The sequence below is a fragment of the Tympanuchus pallidicinctus genome, unplaced genomic scaffold, assembly GCF_026119805.1.
Source record: "Tympanuchus pallidicinctus isolate F22 unplaced genomic scaffold, pur_lepc_1.0 scaffold16, whole genome shotgun sequence".
Taxonomy (NCBI): domain Eukaryota; kingdom Metazoa; phylum Chordata; class Aves; order Galliformes; family Phasianidae; genus Tympanuchus; species Tympanuchus pallidicinctus.
The window spans coordinates 27709113-27732454 of NW_026294679.1; the positions used below are offsets into that span (position 1 = coordinate 27709113).

Sequence of the window (23342 nt, forward strand, 5' to 3'; positions counted from 1 at the left end):
TGTGTTTAGGGAAAAAAGTCTGATAGGTCACTGCATCCTAAGCTCAACTTTTTTTCTAAACAAATCTTGAGAATTAACCCTGACTTTCAAAACAAATCTTGTCTTTGAAATATCATACTGAGAATCTCTCAGAATTCATAGCTGACGTTCATATCCTGGCAGATTATTTTAGTTATTTCACTAATATTAACTGTAATGTTAATACAAAGCCAACATTTCCTTAAAAACCAGGCATCACAAGAATGGCATAAGTATTAAAAGAACAGTTCTTTAATTTTGTAACAGCACATCTTACAGCAGAAGTACTACCATGTCAATGACAGCATTCCTTGAACTCAACTCAATGTCTACCACAACAGACATCAGCATCTTTACTGCAAAACCGAAAAGGATCTGTGCTTTGACAGTATATCCAGGTGAGCTCTGGAATTCCACATGTGGTCACCAGCCTCAAACCACCACACCCTTCTGTTGGCAGCCCCATCCTCAAAGTGGGCTTGACCACATTTACCATTCTGCCACGTCAAGCAGAACGCTAATTAACACCATGCACTGACTCCTGACTGACAAAGTTTTTCATTTTCACCAACCTCTCCTACTCAGCAAGTATTGGTTTCTTGGAAACACTATTTATTTCCTTGTATTCAATAATTACTTAACTGAACTTCACAAAAACTAGGATTCTTTTTACACAAAATGATAACATTGGCTTCAGAAATACAAGGAAAGACTAAATAAACGTGCATAATAGGCATTTTATATTTTAAGCTATACTCTGTTTATTATAATTTCTTCCATACCATGAAATATTTTATATCTGGTTTTCACTTTTCAAGATATATTGGATTGCTGAGGTCCCATCCAAAACAAATATGAAACAGTTGAAACAGGTGTTAACTATTATTATACCCATTAAGTATACTGCTTGTCTACTTAATCACCAAATCAGAAAAAAGCCAGGTTGTAATTTCTTTTAAGTTCACATGGAACAGTGAATTTTAACTGTTATTTTAAATGTTCTTTTAATCATGAAAAGAATAGTTCACAAAGTAGACCACGTTTTACAAGAACTGAACCAAAGGTACTCGGATTCAGTCAAGTTTTGTTTAAAGAAGCCATTACTGCAAATTGATCTCACATATCAGCTTTATGCCTCTTTCCCTAAGCTCTTGAAATCGGTATTGAAAACTATGAAAAATATTTGTACATTTGCTTTTGGGTTGGTTAGTATCAGAATTTCTTCCCTTCTCTTGAAAAAACCTCTACATTTCTCAGAGAAACTAATTGCATGTTCCCGTCTCAGGGTTTTATTTATGAAACAAAATTATTCCTTGCATCAGGAAACACATTTAAAAGAGCTAAAAAAAAATTGAGTTTTAACAAGACAAACCAACTTAACGTGATTTTGTCCAACTATAGAATTACATACCTGAATAGCAAACTTTAAAACCTTCTATAGCCAATAAATCACAAAGAATTTGTAAAACTTGTCATTTTCCCCATATTAATTAGTTATCTTTTCTCAAAGTTATAAAAAGGTGTTGACCCAATACTGACTTGATTCTTCTTGTTTTCAAGTAGTGAAATCACTCATTTCATAGTGATTGCTCACTAACAAAGAAGAGCATACATTGTTCAAAGAATCTGACCTTCAGTTGAATTTGTTGATATCCAAACAAAGTAAGTTACCATTTTTCTTTTAATTCTAAAGCTAGCCTCACTTGCTGTTTTCAGCTAGCAAACTAAGAAGTTAGAGTAAGAGCTGATGAGCCAAAATGAAAGTGGTTGGTAAAAGAACATAGGAAAGCTTAAATAAGCCACCCATTTGCATAACAACCTTCAGCTCTATTACTGTATTGGCCTCTCAGTAGTATTTCAGCTACATATTCATCTCACATGAGATAACTTAGGCTTTCTGTGACTACTTATTAGTTTGCTGCAAGTTACAGATATTCTCTCTGTAACACAATTAACTTCATGTTCATGTAAAGAACTTTCCACAATGTCGAAAAAAAAGTTACCAGCTTTCCTGTGTAGTCAACTTCCCAAGCAATAAAGGGAAGAAAATCACCCGTTTTATGGTATCATGAAGTATTCTGTAACTTACACATTTTTGGTATTTTAGGATTTCTATTAGTTTCTAAGTATTCCAGAGTCAGTAAGCAGAAAAAAAAAACCAAAACAACTAAGTGCTTCTATTTTTAGGTTCACTGCTAAGGCAACCTGTAGTCTTAGAGGATGCTCACCACAGACCAGGCAGAGTACATTACAAAGTCAACTGGAAGTATCAGAAAGAAGGGTAATGGATGGAAGACAACGCAGAGTCCTCAAGAAGTTATTGGCACAGTCACAACTAAAAAAGCTGGCAAAAAGAAAACCATATATCATGCTGACAAACTTGCCAAGTGAGAAGGTACACACCATCTATAATATTACATAATTATCCGATGTCTACACATCATGTGATGAAAGGATTCCAGGACTGCAGGTAAAAACATGAGTATCATCTTTGATTAATACATAAATTAAGAGGAAAAACAATTGAAAACAATTAAAACAAAAAGATACCCATGACACAAACACAAATCTTACATGGGAAGTTTCTTTTTGTAGTTGAGAAGTCTAAGGAGAACTGGAACAATGTCAATATTCTCAGTAAAGGACAAAAAACAGTCTGTTAAATAACTAGATGTTTTTGGGTAGGTTCCACTGTATCTCCTTCTCTTGGAAGGAGTTTAATACACAAGCTATGAAGCTATTAGTGAAAAAGCCAGTTCTGACAGACATAACTAATGCAAAGAAAAAAAAAAAAAGAGCAGCCTCTGAACATAAACTGCTTTTACACTGTTGTTGAAATACATTTTCTGAGCACTGCAGAAGCTCAGCACCTACGGCCCCTATTTGGACTACTAGCTAGCTGTGTGAGATTCTTGAATTGAGGCCTTTCCTGAATGCACACAGACAGAAGTTGATATTTTTCATTCATCCCTCAAGTCCCCATTTACTTTCATGTATAAAATTATGAGGACTATCTATCATGTGAACTACATAAACGGTCAGTTATTGAAACAGTTTTTCAATAATCTTTTTCCTCATGCTATAATAAGACTTTTGGCAATTAAGTTAAACCATCCCACAACCAAAATGCAAAGTTCCCTCCATCTGTTACTTGCAATGAATAAGGAACAAAAAATGCCAAAAGGAAAAAGCTTGAAAGAAATTAAGCTTACTGCCACTGCATATATTGCCAAGAAAGAATGTTATATACACTCAAATGACCAAAACAGTTTTGAACTAATATTCCAGCAATTTATGTCAGATTTCTTTAGGGACTTAATGGATTTGACAGCTAGTAGCATCAAGAAAAATAGAATCAATGCTACAAGCTACTGCCTGGTCAATTTTCTCTCCCCGGCATCAAGATTTTCTAGAACTGCATACTATGAAGTTCATCCAGAACCTCTGACTTAATACATAACTGTAAATTTTACAAATTTTACCAACAGGTTTTTCTCATATTGTAAAACAAATTTGTTTCTAAGGAAATGATTTCTGCCAAGTCTCTGCATACAGAAAGTATGCTACCTGTACATTTCTGTAGTCAAATCAGACTTAAAGCTAGCTGTGAAACTGGAGTTGCCCCAGGACCTCTTTTCCTTGTTGGGGATCTCTCCTTCAAAATCAAATGGGTCTGCCTCACCTACCCGAGCACAGGGTGCTTTCATATGAGGCAAGGAGCACAGAAGACTCTATGGCCCAGCATTTCAGACTTCAAAAGATAGCAAGTGAGTGCTTTACTTCGTGCCGGCTACTCTTAAGAAATCAGTCGAGAAAACCCAGTAGCTGTCAGCAGTGCATTACCTGATTAAAACTGCTCTATTAGCTCTCTCAGTGTGGATTCGTCAGTATTAAAACCCAAGAAACCTGGACCTCTATTATGTTGCTTCTTTTCCCTTGCACGCAGAAATTCACATAAAAAACCTGTGCCCAGCAGTTCAATTATAATTTCTACATCAGAATTAAAAACATAGATCAGGAATAGGCAAAGGGAGAGAAAAAATGCTGAAATGACTAGTAGTGAACAGCACTGTGCAAGGCACTGTGCACTGTCTTCTACTCTCTGCTTCAACATATCACGTGGATAATTGCTGAAAGCCTCCTACATCATCCTTCAGAGGTATTCAAGGACTCCAGTTGCTACCTATAGCAGACATGCCAACTCGTGTTCCAAGATCAAGTTTTCAGCTTCCCCTTCTTAACACACAAACTTGGATCAGCTTTTTAGTTCACGCTAGCTTTTTCAGAGTCCATTCTTACCTTCTTATTCTCACTGTCAAAAACTAGATTGAAAACCAAAGGCTCTTTCCTCTATTTATACTCAGCAGGTTAAGCCATAAGCTGAAAACCAAAGAGTCATTACTATTCTATACTTAAAAAAAACTTCTGAATTATTTGATGGCCAAATTACAGTATTTATCATGAGTAATTCTTTTATCTACATGGTGTTTGTAAGAGTTAAGATACTACACCAGGGAGACTGACAGCTGCATTGTATCTAAATGATGTAAAAGAGCTATTAAGAATCTTTCATTTACTCCAATTTCAATAACAGATTAAGTCATCTGGCCTGCTTCTGGGAACAGTTGAGGGCTCATCTGAAATTCCTTAGCTAATTCAAGTTCAACAGAATTCTATATAAAAATAGAAACCCTAAGAATTTCCTTGAAGCCTAAGAAATCTCAAGCTAATAAAGATTGCTTTTCAAGTCCTGCATACACAGAAAGCATAGCTTGCTGTCAGGCTGTAGGTAAGGAAACGAGAGTTCAAAGCAAGAATGAATTCAAAAACAGAACATCTCAGCTAAAGCACTGGTGGCCATAATACAAACTAGATATTTTATGAAAGAAAAAGAGCAGTTGTCCCATTAACCTAAGTATTCACAAGCGAAACTAAAAAATGATCCAGTTTTAATTATTTCTGGTCTTACCACTGGGACTTAGAAAGCAATATTAAAGTACTGGCCATGAAGTCAAGGAACATCTTTAGCATAGGCAAACTCAAGTCTTATTTGCTTTGTCAAGGTGTCTCTTTTGAAGACCAGTTGTTGTTTTTTTTTTTTTTAATTTATTTTTAATAATGTTTCATACAGAGATTCCCATATTACTATCATTTTTGTTTATTATAAATTACTTTTTTCCTCTATTTTGATCAAAGTGGACAAAGACAGCTTTTCAGAACCTAAATTCTGTAGTAGCAGAGCTTTATTTCTGATTTCTCAAAATAGAAAAAAAATTACACCTGCAACTCTGATAAATGCTTTCTAAAGAAAAAACACCTATCACATACCACAATTTGCAGTAAGACAGATAGGTTCACTTAGCCTATTAGCATGAGTGAAACCTGATTAAAACACTATATTAAGTCCTTCTGTGGACCCTCCCTCACTCCAATATTACCCTCTGTCCCCCAGTTTTGAGACAAACATTTTACATTATATTGTATGTGGGACTAAAAAGTAAAGACTGTAACTGATCCTTATGTTTCTAAAATGTTTTCCTAACTGAACAGATATATAACAAGAGCAAATAATCCATGAACTCAGTCTTCTTACACTCCTTACCCAAGCTACACTCCAGGAAAATAAGTGGAACCCCACTGCCAGGAAGCGTTACCTTCACTAAGATGCAGCAAGGAAAGATGAGGTAGTTTAGCTTTTGCCATTTTACTCTAGGGGTAAATTAATTGGCTCCTCTCCTCTAAAAGGCCTTTCTGCAACTCAGCGTGTCAGGAAATTTGGGAACCTGTGGTCAAAAAGATAGTCTGGGATAGTAAGATTTCATATGGTATCAACTTGGTCCAGATGCTTTGTAGGCACATTGTTGACAGGACCAGCCCCCAGCCACATCAAGTCAACAAAAAAACTGTTCCATATTACACACTGCCATGATGATCCAAATTCCCTTAATCTATGATCCTCTATAAGCTGCAGAAGGGCTGCTCTAGTAGCTGCTGGAAAATCTAAGATCCCATAGAACCTACAGTTGCTATGAAATACTTCTAATCAAAGAAATGAAAAAGCTATTTACCCAGGTGTATAATCAACAAATATTAAGATGCTATAATTACGAAATAAACAATAGAGTTAGGCAAAGCAGATAATGATAACAAAAAGAGAACAGATAGAAAGCTTACCCGTATCCTGGGCTCACTTACAAAACTCCAGCAGAGTGGATCTCCAGACGAGATCCTTCCCCACTGGCAGCCAGCTCTTAAACAGGTATAGGAAAGGTTGCAGCCAGGCTCCATCCCTCCCAGCAGCACAGGTGAATTGCCTTCACTGTGCTCCCGTGGCAGACTCATGGCTCACCTCAGGTGATCAGAGGTTCAGGCCGTGACTCAGCAGTTCCCGTACACCCAGGCAACTCATTTTTCCATTACTATAAGCCTACTCCTGACACAAGGGAAGAGATGAAAACAATGCAGTTCGGTTAAACCATTCCAGCCCCGTTTCCACATCGCCTGCCTCAGCTGAATTCCCTGAATCATCCTTGACTCCATTGTCAGTCTATGAGCGAGCACACAAGTACCCAATGCTGAATTTGGAAGCTGTTTTTTCACCTAAGTAGATAGTGAAAGGAAAGATGGAAAACAAAGGAATTGTCTTTCAGGCTTCAGCATTTTTCATCTTGTCTGAAACCTAGCCACCACTTTGCAGAGGAGCAGAAGAGCTGACAGAGCAAACTTCACGTTGTCACACACCTAGAAGTGGGACACACTGGTGAGTCAAAGCATTCCTGCAAGAACAAGAGAAGCAGAAGGTGTGAAGCTTGGCATTTTTCTATAAGGCTCCATGGCAGGTCTGCTTTCCTGAATCCCTGTGTGCTGTGGAGACAATTCCTTGAAAGCCTCAGGAGGCAAAACTTCTCCTGCTGCCAGTGACTGACAGAACTGAATCTGCCCCCAAGCCACAGTCTCCACTTAACAGAACTTGCTGTTTACAGGAGGGGAAAAAAAAATATATATATATCATTTCAGAAGTGCCCCAGGGGCTGACAGAGGATAACTGCCAAATACAAAAGCTCTGCTCTCAACAGATTGATGACTAGGGATACTCTTTCTATTTGTTTAGTGTTCCATTTTCTCTCTATGCACAACCACTTTTCTTGTCAGGTATGCACACAGATACTGTATGATTCATTACATACGAGAAAAGAATGCAGTGAGGCTGTAAAAAAATTAGAAACAAAAACCCTACAGATTTGGATAAAAATGTACACAATATTTTTCTGATGGCTCTGCTCGTTATGAGTCACTCACAGATGTGGAGCTACAGGATGGAAGCCAAGATTAAGTCAAAGACAAAGCTTTATACAGGAAACCAGCTTAAGACTGTTGCAATGCAGGTTACATAGTGAGCTACAAGAAACAAGCCTTTCCCATCAGTAATGAGACACCATGCCTATCTGGAACCATTAGGCTGAAAGATTCTGAAAATACATAGAGACAAGGACAAAAAGAACACCGTTGGGAATTAACAGATCTTCTCCCTTTCTCAAAACCAACCAGCCACACTCTCCAGCGTTGTGGAATTAATTGGAATACTTGGAGAATGAAACAAAGAGTTTCTTTCTTTTCCTGTTGAAAAATACCACTTTTCATTTCTCATACCTCAAGCCTAGAGCAATGGAGCATCATAAAGCTTGCACTGATTTGTCACTCATTTTCTCATATATTACACAGGCAAGGAGTCCAAATTACGCATCAGCAGAAAAACCTGCAACGTACTTTAAGCCTACAAACTAAAGTTGACTCACAGCATCAAGGTCCTTCTTTTAAGAAGCTAAGGAAATGAAGTAATTGTTTAGGTAAGATGATCAAAGTACAACAAAGGTCTAGATCTTCTGGTAAAGGTGAAAAAGTTTTATTTTCGCAGCTGTTTTGTTGTCCACATTTTTTTGACAACTACGTGATTTTTTTTTCCCTATGACCAGTTCCCATATTAAAAAGCACAAGCACTACATACAGCTGCAGAAAAGTTATCTTTTATGTATTTGTATAGAAATACACAAAAATACACAAACTCAGAGCAAAGAAAGACCACCACATTGTACAACTACCATTTCTAGAGGCAGTTTATGTAAGTTCAAAGCTTAGTGGTCAAAGTCAGCAGGGAGCTTAGCATCCACACAGACTCAAATAGTTCTGTGGTGGAAGATGTGAATCGCATTAGCTACTAAGCCTAATACACCGACTTGTATTTTAGTGTGGTCAACTGTTCAGCAGGAGGACAAGCAAAAGCACTCTGATTTCTCAAAATTGAACCAAAATCAAGTAAAAGAATTATATTCATTTTACCTCCCAAATTGAATTATTCTGTTTCAGAAAACCTATGTGCTTGTTCACTGAAATAATGCTACTCATGTAAACAGCACTGGACCAAGACATAACACAGACATATATCCAGGAAGAAAACTGCTCTAAACCAACAGGCAAATAAAGTCTTCTTACGGACAACAAGATGCAGCTCTAGAACAAATTCTGCCCTTACACTGGTAAACTGACTTTCTCTTACCAGTGTGTTTTCAAAGCAGATTTCCCAGAAGACGTTTGCAGAGTAGATGCAAATGCTTATGAATTTCAGGTTAACAGTACTTCTACCTTTCCAGTAACTATTTTTATAGTTAATTTTACATCAATAACTACTGAAAATTTGCAGTATATCGATCTGTCCACATGGCAAACTGAAAGACAGGCAGATAAATTCTATAAATCTTATCCACTTGGGGGAAAAATCCTAACCAGCTGTGGACTGGTTCAATTGTCCTAAATGCTGCTTCAGAAACCTACAAAACTGATAGTAAGAATATAAAACAGGAGCAAAATTTCAATTGATGATAAAAAGAAGTAAAGTAAGATGTGCCATTGCCATTTCATCAGGAGCTGCTTAGTTTAACATTTTTGTATCCTTGGTGCTATAACATCCACAATCATCTTCAGACTGCCTTGGGACCAAGTAACTCCCAGGGTTGCTCAAGTATTATGAAACTGGGCTCACTTTATGTGCTACAGTGACCAACTTAGTCATCTATAAAAGCCAGAACAAGTAAAACACTCTTTACATTCCAATGCAAAGGACAGCTAGCAAACCTGTGTTCTGATGAGACATTACTTATCTCACACTGCACTCACTGTCACAATTTCAGGATATCTCCTTGAAGGGATGCAATGCACAAGAGGTAGTAAAAATAAAGGCCTCCTATACAGACTTCAGTCAGTCTGTTCCAGCCAAAGCAACTGTCTTCTGCACAAAACACTAACTGAAGGCAAGAGAAGCAGAGCAAGACAGGTTTCTTAGAGCTGTTTTCAAACCAAAGAAAATATCATCAACAACAGCTTGATGACCAGTTGACACACACAAAGAAAACAGCTTTGGTCATTTTATTTTTCTGTGAGCTTGGTATGAGATTTACTACTGAGTCTTATTTCATGAAAACTCCAAGTCTCTGTTTGAACATTGAATACATACGTGCTAAAGCAGACACCACAGACAATGCATGTACGGTAGTAAATAGACATTTTCCATTTTTAAGAGGCTTAACCTGCTCCATTCACCCTGCATTTTTACATGGTGACTCCTGTCACATTCAGACTGATCAAAACAACAAAAACTTGAGTCAATGACACAGTGCTTGCAATACTAGAACAATAATGTGAGCACTGTAGCAATAATTATCACTGACTCTATAGTTCAGCCAAACCTCACCCATTTTTGGGCCACGCTTTGAAATGCATAAACTCATTCCTGTCTATTTTCAGTCTTCTGTTGTTTCTCTCAATTTCCAAATCAAGTACAGTGGCTGCACAGGAGATGTACATAAACAAAATTTTCACTGCTTGCCCAGCCCTCACAGCAGCTATGTTCTTGCAATGTTAGATCATTAACCACAAGACTTTTCGTGAATTTCCCCTCCATACACGTTAGGATGTGGCACGGGGCAGCTGACCCAATCCTGAGGACTGCAGGGTCCTGGCCTCCCCTGTGCAAGTGCCACACTTGCAGAACACAGCAGTCTACATCTGTGCTTCTCTGTTTTCAGGAAACAATCTTAAACCTCTCATTCCACATGTACAGGTTTGAGTAGTCAAAGGGAATATAGCAGAATAGCAATACTCATCTGGGCTATAAGTAAACATCACCTTTGAATTTAAGTTACAGGATTTGAAAACCAGTCTCTGAACTGGTGAATCTTCAATTCCAAGTAGATTCAACTGAGCAAGATGCTGAAGAAACAGTCAGGAGAGAGTAGTTCCAACATGACATTGCCTACACAACAGGCAACAAGCCCATTACTACAAGCCAATCTGTGCAAGCCATGGAGGAGATGGTGTATTCAGCCCTCCGCTAGCTGATATCTATTTTATGAATACAAAAAGCTACTTCTGACACTGTTGTTTACAGGAAACAAGTAGAAGCCAGAGAAATTCTACAAAACTGTTTACATGAACCTGTGATACGGAGCAGGAAACGCTGAAGTTAAATTAATGACCCCTGGTAAACAAGAAAGCACTGTGGTTAGACAACCCATTCTGAATTACATAACTCACTTATCTGGTTACCTTGAGCAATTCTGAAATTTAAAGTTCTTCATCTACATTCTTACGACTCAAGAACTATCAATTCTAAGAAGAAATAATACCATTAACTTCATTTTTTGCACAGTAAACTAAAAATAAACTTACAAACTTAAAGGCTCTAAAATGTCATTTGTGGTTAAGTGAAAAATTAAAACGAAGAATGTTTGATTTCTGCCAAAATCTAGAAAAACAAACGATAAAGAGCGTGGAACTAATATTTGGCCTTCTTCTGCCTCCAGTTCCTGTGTGGGAGCTTTAGCTGAAGAAATACCATATTTCTGCAAACACAAACACTATTAAGCAGCAAGATGTTAGTGCAGCTGACAACGTAACGTTGTTTTCAGGAATAATTTCTCCCATTTGTACGCCGCATTATTACACTCAGATAATATCAGTAAAGCTTCATGCACATATTTTTTTTCTTCTGTTTTATATTAAGTACGCACTCCTCTTGGTGCTTACACAGTGGTCAAGTAACACACATAGAAGAAAGCAAAGAAGTGAATCAGAATCTGATCTGTACAAAAAAGTTTTCATATATCATAAAGCACGCCCATAAGTGACCTTGAGCATGACATAATATTTAGAATTGACTTTCTGAAGTTTCTGCTGATCACCACAAGGTACACATATCAGTTAATCACAAAATAATAAGCATTGAACTTGCTATCTACAAAGCCATTTAGCATACGCTAACATGGCACTGGCCAGTGTTAACAGTATCTCTGAAGTCTCTATCAAGTTCTTTTTTGCACACCTATTCGCAGCTTTAAAAAAAAAAAACACCTCAGTGAGTCTCAAGTATAATGGTAAAAGCCTCTTCACCCAGCTGATGTACCAGCCTATTTCTCCAAAAACAAAAGCCTCAGCTTGCAAAACTTTGAGGAATAACTGATAAAGTTTACAGCTCTTTCAAACCGGAGCAGATGAAGTGACACTGACAAAAACAAAAGTCTAGTTTGTTAACACAAAAGACAGAATGATATTACCAGCTATCTGCACAGAGCAATATGTACAAAACATCGTGTAACACTTCAGGCCACATCTCTTCACATGATGTACCGCTTGCAAAAGACACCAGTTTTTATAAATATTCTCCATCTGTTTCATGCCTGCATAAAGCATTTGCCAAAAGCACTCACTTTCTGACATGGAAAATGCACTCATTTGGAAAGAATGTCAGTGAACCAACAAGAAAAAGAAGAAAAAAAAAAAATCAAGACTAGTTTTAAAACCTTGTCACTTGCCCTCTGTTACCTGCCAATTTGCACCCCTTGGAGGAGTCATAATTAACTGAAATAACTTCACAGCTGTGGGGTAAACAATTAACTGCTCTCCAAGAACTTGTAAAGATTAGATGGCGGTGACACAGACAACACAGACTTAACTGCAAGTAATCATGCTTTTAACAGGTGCATAAGCATTGATAAAGTTACTTTAAAATAGGCCAAGAAATAAAGTAGCCCGAAACACCAACTTAAACAACATAAGCCTGACAAAAGACAACATATCAGCCAAAAGTATTGATAAAAACAGCACAGCCAACAACTGCAGCTGAACATAAGAGACTGCTCTTGAAAATAATTCCAAGTAGCAATCAGACGGACCTGTAATGAGACAAAGTACTGTTCTCTTAGGGAGCCATGTTTGCCCCTGAAAAGTGCCTAACCACGATCAATTGTTACAGTGTAAAACAAATGAGTGTATTCATGCTAGTCATTAATTATACAAATAAAATATATGATTTTTAATGATTACATCTGTGGTTGATACATTAGAAAACAATATTATATGAATCCTATTTTGAACCCCAGAACACTTGATTTGAATGGACAAAAGTAGTTGAATTGCAAAGCTCGAAAAAGCAGAGAGAGCAAAGTAGCTCAAACTCAACACTGGATTAAGCTTCTGTGAAAGAGATCAGTTTCTCATCAATGAAGTAGTAACTGTTAACAACAGCTGTCAGTAGTTCCTTCACCCCAGAGCAAAAGACATCAGCATTTTACATTCAACTGAAATAAAAGCAGAAAACTGAAATAAAAAACTAGAGTACTCAGATCTGTTGAGGAATAAGAATGCAACGGACTCTTGTCACTCATGAGCCAAGTACACCTCTTTCATACTTCAACAAAAAAAAAGTTGATTGGACAATATTCTGAATTTGCTGCTATTTTGCTTCACTAAATAGTAGTTAGCAGTTGACCAAAAATAAGTTAAAAAAAGGCAACAATTCCTTGCTGATTAGATCTAATAAAAAAATACTTCTTTACAACAAGAGTGGTGAGGTGCTGGCACAGGCTGCCCAGAGAGGCTGTGGATGCCCCGTCTCTGGAAGTGTTCAAGGCCACGCTGGATGGGGCCCTGGGCAGCCTGGTCTAGTATTAGATATGGAGGTTGGTGGCCTGTGGCAGGGGTTGGAGCTTGACGATCCTTGAGGTCCCTTCCAACCCAAGCCATTCTATGATTCTATGAATATTGATGAGAAACCGATACACACTTGCATTCACCAAACCCTGCATTAAGAAAAGACAAGAAAGTGGTAAATAAGAAAGAACAGTAACATCAGAACCCCATGAAAATGCTTACAATTTCCATCAATCGCTCTGATGACTACTCAACGCATACGATCTTTCAACACCAAACTGCAATGCATAAAGCTAAGTATCACAATCACAGAAGCATCTAGAATCTTAAAGCCCTCTATTACTTCTGGGTTTTAACAAGCCCTCACAAAAAAAAAAAAAAAAAAAAAAAAAAGCTTCCTTCTAATGGTTTTGTATTTTACAATTAAAAAATAAAATTGACAGCCTTCCTTAATAATAATGATGTTCTTTTCAACATATGGAGCCCTTCTCCCCCCTTTCACCTTCCCTATCCAGACTGACTCAGACCAGAGAAAGCCATATCAGTGTTCTCACAGGTTTGTGAATTCAGCAAAGCCTAGAACGATGCTAAATAATCCCACTAAATCATCCAGAAACAACAACTAGAAGGCACAAAGGGGCCATCAGCTGAAGAAGTGAAATTTTAGAATACTCATCTACACTAGAGTTGCCAGCCTTACATTCCACCCCCTACTCCCCCAGCAGTAGAGAGATAGGATGTGGAGCCTTCTCAGAGAATACTTTCTACTAAGGCACAGAAAAGCTAAACAAGTGATTACAGCCTTTGCTCAGCTATCCAAAGCAAGGATACACAAAGTTCTGTGGCAAAATATAAACTGTCCACAAAAGATTCCTAACATTCCTTATTCATTACAATAATTTGATCTTCAGAACGTTCCACAACACGAGCCGCAGGTTTACAGCAGTGCAAACCAACTACCAGAAAAAGTGGGCTCTTACAGTTAAAATGAATTAGCCTTACAACTAAGCAGAAAGGGAAGATTGAACAAAGAATGCTAGGTCTTGCTGTTCCATTTCCTCTGTTGAATGTTTTGTAAAGTTCATGTTTCAGGCGTTTTTAAGCCAAGTAAACAGTAACTCAAGGCTGCAGAAGACTACATTTGAGGAGAAAAAAAGATTAATAGAACTGTAAGTTATGAGTACAATTTTCTTGCAAGTGCATTATACGGAAAACTTCCACTTCTACACGAGGTACTGGCATAACAAGTAGCACCTGAAGCCTTAAAGGAGCCTTTATTTGTTATCTTTGATCAGGCATTGCAGAAGGATGAGTGCAAGGCAAAGCAGAGCAGGTGTCCAGCTCTGCTGTCACTGTGCAGATGCAGCAGACACAAGAGAAAACAAGTGTTCAAGTTCAGAGAAGTCCCTCTAAAACAGGCACACCTGCTTAGCAGGTACAACCATCTAATGACAACTCTGGAAAAACAGCAAACATGGCCCTGCTCACACACACAAGCCATGTCTTCCAATATTAACTTCATTTAACTGGGTCTTCCCATAGTTGCAATTAATCCACAGCAATTTCTCTAGTTTCTCAGTTAAAAGAGAATTCAAGCAATTTTAATATTCATTTTAGAGTTGCCAATATGCCACACCCACATACAGAAATGGAGAACTAGAATTCACACTACCTCCTAATACGGATGGATAGTCTATAAATTAAGTTACATTCTAATTACACAATACATATAATATATAAAAATGCACACACTAAATTTGGCTGCATTCAAAAGACAGTGCTTATCAGTACTTGTTACTCTTTAGCACACCAGGTATTACATGAGTATTACAATCACTTGCATGCAATAGCATGCATTCAGTGCACCAGAGGCACTCCTGTTCTTTGTGCTTCCGAGCCCCATTAGACAAGCAAAGTCATTTCTCCTATCATCAATTCTTCAGATAGACCTGACTGAGCTGAGTTTTCCAATGCATGAAGAGCCATTTCATCATTTGATTAATTTATTGGTAGTTACACTTCTCCTTCTACCTCTTTTTTTTTTTCTCAATAGCAGTGTGACTTCAATTATTGTAGCTGTGCTGTTATGGCATGTTTTTCCTGCATGTTCCTAAAAAAAAAATAATAATAATAAAAAATGAGGCACTGCATACAATTAGAAATAATTAAGCTGTATGGAGAGCAGTAGATTGTTCTGTAAGGACAGCTAAGGAAGCTTATCAATTACTTGTTTTCTATTGACACAGCAAAGTTTCCAAAACTATCTCGACGCAGAGTAACACTGCAATGATCAGACTGAAAGACAAGAGGGCTCAGGAGATTCAGATATCTGAAAATCGCATTCGTGAATAACAAAAATAAAATCAAGAAAGATTAGAGGTAAAGTTTGCATAGTCTACTACATTCTAGAATACACAAGCCCTTAAGACTGCCAAAAAAAAAAAAAAGCAACATTTCCTGTTTGCTTTTTTATTATTTTGATTTTTGTTGGATGTAGGTTTTCTGTTTCAATTCAACTGGCTCTAATCATAAAATACTTGTCAGCTGCTTAAGTTCCTACCCTGAAATCATGAGACAGATTGGCTACTATGAAGCCACAGTCTTGGCAAAGCCAATTTGCAGAGACTGAGATAAATCTCTGTAACTTGCTGACATGTAATCAAACTTAAGGTGCTTCAGAAGAAACATTTTGTTTCAGAAGAAGTAGATTTGTATCTGTTCTGAAACATTCACAATCTCCAGTGCCGGCATCCACCTACTTCAGGCCCAATGAGAAAAATTTCTCCATAAAAGAAAAGAAAGCAATACTGAAGAAATAGCAGCGTGTGCAAGCTAAAGCACAGTCCCTCATGTAGTCCTGTGAATAATCAGTCAGCTGCCAAGCTATACTTTGCACCAAGTCAATAGCTCCTTCCACAAAGTAAGGAACATGCTGTGTTGAAGCAAAATAAGCTGCTAACAGGGTCAGGACCTGTGGTCCAGCTGGAGAAGTAAAATCACATTTATATCAGAAAATATTAGAGTCTTTAATTGAAAAATACAAAAATTAACTGAAGTTACAGAACAATTTGCCTAAAATGATATTGCCCTCTTAAACAACTCTGTACAACTCTTCCATCTCCCCAAAAAAGTGGTACTACTATCCCTGTCAATTTAGTGAAGTTCATCTTAAGATCTATTATTGTGGTAAAGTGCCTCTGCATTTCTGAAGAAGAGAAGAGACAGAAGTAAAAGCAGACTACAGCATTTGGGAATTACAAGAAACCACAGTGAAGGACTTTTTTATTTTAATTAGGAATTGCTATTACGATTTCTGCTGAAGCTCCTGCATGATATAAAATTGGGCATCATTAAGAACTCATTCTGTCCATTATTAAAAGAATGTAAGACAAGTTACAAGATAGCACTACATACTAAGGACTGAGCGTTCCATAGTAAGAAGCTCCATCCAGAAGTTTACCACTTACTTTGTTACCAGACAGGAACTGCCTACCTTAAAATTAAACAAGCCTTCCTGATTATTTTTAACCATTTTTCAATTTGTGGCAGCAATTGGTAAAACAAAGCTTAGATAATATATGCAGAAGAGACACACCAAAAGCATCCCAAGCAGAAGCTGACAGCGCCAACCCTGCAGCACACACTGAAGCTGGTCTCTAACTCCTACTGGCTCCTTCAGTAGAGCAGGAGATGACCCCAGTGCCAGCATTGCAGCAGTAATGGAGTGACCAGGTTACAGGGTCCTTGTCTGCATGCAATTGGTACTCCATAAGCAAAGAAGTAGCTTGCATATTCTAAGTTTTAGTTGGAATAATATTCTCGACTCAGAACACCACCACCACCACCACACCCAGCTTCATACTGAACATAATATTGATTTAAAAGTTTAATTCAGCTTTAAACATTCTGTAATCCAAGCTCCATCTTTCAGGTGATGAACCACTTACAACCATATCAAACGCTCAGTAGGATTCTCTTGGATTCAACACTCCCAAACCTATAACACAATACCAAGTCCTGTAAATAAACACAAACAAAACTACAACAATCCAATCCCACTTTCTCATGGCTTAAACAATTCCTCATGTTTCAAGCATCAGAATGACTTTTATTTCTGCCAAATCTCTGGCAAAAAAAAAAAATCTAAAAATGTCACTGAAGGCCATTTAAAATAAAGAACCTGACTGTTACTAAGCAACCCAGAAAACATCCCTACGTGTTCAATTGTTTAGTGCATTAAAACAATCTCACACATCGGGGAATCCATGGATTCTGGACTCCAGTGATGGTAATGTCTTCCACACCGAGAGAAAAGAATTCTGCAGGATATGTTCATATATCAGAAAGGAATTGCTTTTAAAGTACTAAGATTTGATCACATTTATTCACTGTTTCTGCACATGGAATAGATCAAAACCAGACATTCTTATCTGCTGCTTGACACACACTCCACAGGTTTACTAAGGGAAAAACAGCACTTCTATTCGTTCTACTAACAAAAGTACTGAGACTCCTTTCCACCATTTAAAGAACTTATAAATATTGTACTCCATGACCAGATCTTTTGATACAGCACTATTTTAACCACTCTAACTGCATATAACCAAGGGGCAATTGATGTAATATAATATGGCACCATTTCATGGCACTTCTTACCCACAGATGCACTGCACTCCCAGAAGAAGTGAGACCCAATCTTTTGGCCAGGCCCCAAAGTAGGAGATGCATCAGTTCAGGTCAGAACACCCTGGATTGTATCATTAAGTGACTAAGCTTGCACTCATCGTGGTGTTTGCAGTACAGGAGAGCGTTCCACACAGGAACCACCTCACAACACAGCTTTTGATTTAATTATCCAGCAAACAGCTCACAGAATCATGGTTTGTATTCCCTCAGGCAATTCAATTGTCTTACTGTAAAGGTCACGGGGAATACCTTCAAAAGAAGCAATCTGCTAGAGCTTTCTGTAACATAAAAATGCTTCAATGCACCACTTAATTGACCTAATATTTATTTTGGAATTAAGGATTTCATTTTCTACATTTCTCAAGATGCTTAGTCTTAAGTTACCAGCCTCGTATATTCAGCTGCCATAAATTTATCACAGACGTGTTCTGAACAGCACAGAGCCAATACAAATAGATAAAATCAAAGCCCTCCATTCAGACCAAGTTATTGGCAATAGGGAAAAGGCAGAATTAAAGGTCAGCTTAAACCACTATTCCAGAATGGCAGTGCAGATTCCTAAAAGCAGACCTTGCTTGTAATGGACAAAGTGCCATCACTCATACGTAGAATAATACTACAATTTTAATAATACAATTTTAATAAAGTAGTGATAATATATTTAAACTTTGGAATAGCTGGTAACCCCACCATGAAACTTCAGAACATCAATAGAAATTCTAAAGATGAAACTTTATACAGCAAGATACTAACAAGACAGCTGGATGGTAGAATAGAGGGTTTGCATGAGTGTGTGCTTATTAGACTTAAAAACAAGTCAAGTATGTATCCATAATGCTGTTGGGAAGGGCTGAAATGGTAGAGATGAAGCTGCTTTACTGTAAAAACACCACCGTTTTTTTTCCTTCTTTCGAACTCTAATAAATCATTAGCATCACCAATTTCTAACTCCAATTATCTATTAACGTTGTCTCTTTCAGGCCAGATGTACTTGGTCTTAGCTGCTCATTTCCAGACGTGCTGTACTATAAACTGTTTAGCTGAATTTTATTATTAAAATGTTGCAAATTTTTCTCACAGGAAAATACAGCATAATTCCTTTCCAGGAATGAAGCTTACCAGACAAAGCCCATGATCTGACCTCCTCCACAAGTAGTAAGAGAGTCTATTAGGATTTTTTTCCCCTGCAAGGAGCTGCCTCATTGCCAGTAAGGGGTGTGCATAGTTACTTCACACCTAATCACTGCAAAATGCTAATACTGATACCCATAATATCAGGATAATGCTAATACCCATTTTTACATTACCTACTTATTCACTTGAAAGACCTTGAATGAGAACGTTTGTTTTTTCCTCCCTTAGCACACCTTTTCATTTATGGTTTTTGCTTCCAGATGCTGTATAGCATTCCAGTATCTACAGCAAAGCATCCTGTGGCATTACATCCTTGAAAATAGAACTTAACTTCAAAAGCTGGAAAACATCAGAGAAGAACTGGAAGGCCTAAGTCAATGACAACACCATAGCTTGCTAAATAAAAAGTTAAGTGGGAGGGAGCAGACAAAACTGAACATAACTAAAGAGTCTTTTGTAGCATCAGGGAAAAACATACTTGTAAAAGCTACAGTGTTAAAAAGAAATTCCTGAATACGTATATACTGCAAGCCTTATAGAAAGACTATAAGCAGAAGGATAACTGCTTATTTTTTCCTCGAAAACTGTTCCTACAGACCTTACTCATATCACCTCACTTTAGTGGAAAATTGAAAGGAGACTCCGCAAAGCCTGCCGGGCCTGGCCCAGACATGAGTTTAGCAAATGGAAAATGGAAAGCTCAGGCTTCACTTGCGTCTACACAAGTTCCTAACAGGCAAAAAGCCAGAAGAAGAATGGGAGTTGCTTTTTTCTGAAAGTAATATTTGGAAGAAAAAAAAAAAAAACAAAAAAAAAAACACCCACGTTTCTCCATATGAGTTTATCAGGTTTTCTGCAGAAGCAGCATTTCTCACAAGGCTTACAGCAGCCCCTGCACATCAGGTGAGTGCTGGAATTGCATGGAGCAGGAGCTTGGGGCTGGCACCATTTTGACCAACCCCCCTCTCCTAGAAAAGGCACAAGGCCCAAACAAATGTGGGCAGCACTGAATAGAGCTCTCAAGGCAGATCAATGCTCATACTGCTCTCAGTCCAGCAGGTTGCATTTGTACCTCTCTAGAGATGCAGCAACAGCTTACAGCTGGATTACACACGCCACCATCACGTGCTCAGGAAGATCTCCAGCTGATCAGACTGCTTGTGTCCTGGCACACAGCCTCCTTCAGTGACCGTGGGATGCTCCTATGCTGCTTAGCCTCTACAACAAAGATCTGATTTTAACCCATTTCTAGGTGATAGCAGACTGAGCAACTTTGAAGAAAGTAATTCAAGTAGTAGCTTTACTTCGCAGTACTTACGGAACTGCTGACCAAGATGCCAAACTCTAAAGCAGCTGCTGCTGGCCACTGGCCATTTGAGAGGGGGTCAGTTCTTAAATCATACAATGGTATCTAAAGAACAGCAGTAGCCATGCTAAGAGGGGAGAAAAAGAAAAATAAAAAAAAGTGAGCAAGAATACAAATTAAAGAGTATTAGCAATTTTCTACTTGTTCAGGAGATAGACAGCTCAAAAGAGCAAAAGCAGCCTACATAACTTGTGCCTGTACCATCACTATTTGAAGTTCCATTAAAATAACATTATAAAGCAATAATAATTGGGAATAAAAAAAATCTTAAAATAAACATCCAAATGGTACCAGGACTTTGACAGATGCAGACCATATTTTTCCTAGGAGATGCTTCTCACTTCTGAGGAAGGCAAATCCATTACAATATTCAGGCACACCATCAATCCTTGACTACAGTTTGTGCTCCAAAGGGCTTTTTTTTTTAGTAATACTTGTAACTGATTGAGCACCTAGAAATTAGCATAACTAATCTCAGTTCATAACTGAACACTACAAAATTGACAAATGAAGATTTCTATGGATGTTTTCTAGAATAGATCCCATTTTATCAGGTTGAATTGTATGTCAACATGCAATAACTCTTTGGGGAAAAAAATCAGGTAGACTTTCTTTCTTTTGATCACAAGCCTTACAACTTCAACTTTTTGTGCAAAGACATTTGCTCAATTATATACTATTAAAAAAAACCCTCCGGACTATTGCACAGCATTTCAATTGCCTTAATTCCCTATCTACATCCTTCATCCACAATGAACCAATGAAGCACGACCTCCACACACCACCCAGTCCATTGACACTGCCCCATGCATTCCTACCCACAAAATCCAAGTGCTACAGATATTATTGATACAAATCCATTTTTCCTGTTTTTGTAGTGTGAAACAACTCAACCAAATTCATGAACTCAAAAATGAAGTGCAGGGATTAAATACATTTCCAATTATCTTCCATAAAAAAGCATCAGCTACAACTATTTACTTTGGGTTATGCCCAGTCAGGTTAACAACAGCTTCAAGGATGGAAACACCACAGCCTCTCTGGGCAATTTACTCAAGTTTTCAACTACCTCTAAAATGTAAAAGTAAATGAAGGTTTATTTTCGAAGAAAAGAAAAAGGCACAGAAATTTAGCCTTGTACCCTATCAGTAGTCACTGATCTGAGGAAGTCTGTTTTCTTTACACGCCCGCTATGCACAATGAACAAGATGTCCCTTGTGCCTTCTACATTTTAAAGCTGAGCAGTCCCAGGTGCCTCAGCCCCACCTCTCATATCAGAGGCTGCAGTCCCTCTATCTCTTTATGACCCTTCACTGATCCGAGTGATCCAAGTCACCTGCTGGGAGCCCAGGTCCAGACAGAGCACACACTTCCCAGAAGAGGAACAGGAGCTTTCCCCACAGCCATTCTGCAGGCACAGTGCTGGTGGGTGCCCTTCCGTGCTGTGTGCCCTGCTTTCCACTGCACCAGAGCTACGCACCATGACAACAGCTGGGACCAACCACTATGGATACATACATTGTATGCACCCACATGAAGCCAGGTTTTCAGCACAAAATTAAATGTTGCACAACTGGACAAGGGATTTATCCATTCAGGGGATCTAGCATTTATATTTTACATTCATTTTAAGCCCCCTAGCTGCCACTCCACAAATTCTCCCACACAAGTTGAGTTTTTCCCACCCAAAAACTATAGTGTCATGTATTATTACGGAGGAAACTTGATGAGCACCCCAATTCCTGATTCCTATTAGAAATAACAGCAGAAAGGGCATGGTTCTTTTCTACGGACTGCTGTTAATCCAGCAGCACCGGAGTGAACTGGCAGAGGGCTGCTAGCACTCACCAACCAACACCTTCACTTTGCAGATTTTGCTCTGCTCACGTCTGTTACAAGACAGATCCTATCTGTGGCTGATACTGCAAACACATCTCCTCAGCCTTAGAGTTCAAATACGTACTTATCTTACCTCGGTCTTTTGAGAAAACATTCCTTCAAAATATCAACACGACTTGAACAGGAAACTTAAAAAAAAAAAAATAATGTTCCTATTCCAGTAAAGAGGATATCATTACAGAAGTCTTGACATAAATCAGCTGTTAAAGTCACTGAGACATGAAGAGTTACATTACCCCACGCAAGGCAGTCACCCTGATCTGAACTGAAAGCACAGTCATTAAGATACTGAACAAAACCCTCTGGTTGCTCAAAGTCATTAGGAAAACAACCACTGATTAATAGGTAGAATCTTCAAGAAACCCTTCCATCAATTTCTCTCTCCTTGATCTAGAAGAATTACATGCAATTCATGAGCTCTCCAAGGGCCAACTCACACACAGCGAGTTCTTATGTTTTAAAGCACAAGAAAACCACTGAGCCTTCACAGTACCGGATAGTGGTGTAAAAACAATTAATTTAAAAACACTGCTAGTTTTTCAACATAGTGTTCTGAAATTAAATGAAAGCTAACACATTTAATTGTTTGACAGGCATTAAGCCAAAAGCCTGCAATGAGTACTCAAAATAGGACATATTTTCCAATGGAGGTAAAGATTACAATATAACCAACAGGAATGTGCAAGCCAGCAATACTTAATTCAGCAGCTCCTGCCAAACCATGATAGTCCGTTGTACTACTTAAAAACACTGAAACTTGAGAAAGTGGTATTATTACAATTGTTAACAATGGAATGTAAGAACATTTTTAAACTACAAGTCACACAAATTCATTTCATATATTTATTTTTTGTAGAAATAGACTACTCAGCACTTTGGGGATCTGAAAGCGTGACCAAGAAACTGAACTGTTTTTCTCTTGCTACATGGAAGTTAAACACCAAATGTAAATGCTATTAAAAAGGCTCCCATTACCCCACAACTATGTTCTCTGTCCAGGCTATGCTACTACATTGCAAGGTACAAAAAAAACCCCACGAACTAAAATCTCATTCTTAAGTACAAAAAAACATTTTCTTTCTCTAGGAAAATAAAGATATTACAGGCTAGGAAAATAAGAGTTCGAGGAGTTATTTCAGTAAGAATCTCAAAGAGAAGACGTATTTCACACTTCTTATAGCTCCAACAGGGACCCTGTAACCAAGAATACAAATCAATAGCATTATGCACCTGTAAATTCAACTGCAAGCAAAGTATG

The 23342-nt window shown here is 38.0% G+C and overlaps 1 protein-coding gene across 2 annotated transcripts in view; it reads right to left on the reverse strand.

The window, feature by feature from the left end:
* The window catches only part of BICC1 (BicC family RNA binding protein 1), a 95656-nt gene that overhangs the window by 66673 nt on the left and 5641 nt on the right, over nucleotides 1-23342 (reverse strand). Inside the window, exon 1 of one of the 2 annotated variants that reach the window (XM_052677177.1) lies at nucleotides 6193-6244. The exons of the other annotated variant lie outside the window; for it this stretch is intronic. The gene's annotated coding sequence lies outside the window, so the exon portion shown is untranslated. Of the gene's footprint in view, nucleotides 1-6192; nucleotides 6245-23342 lie in introns of those variants that run through there. 2 annotated transcript variants of the gene reach the window in all.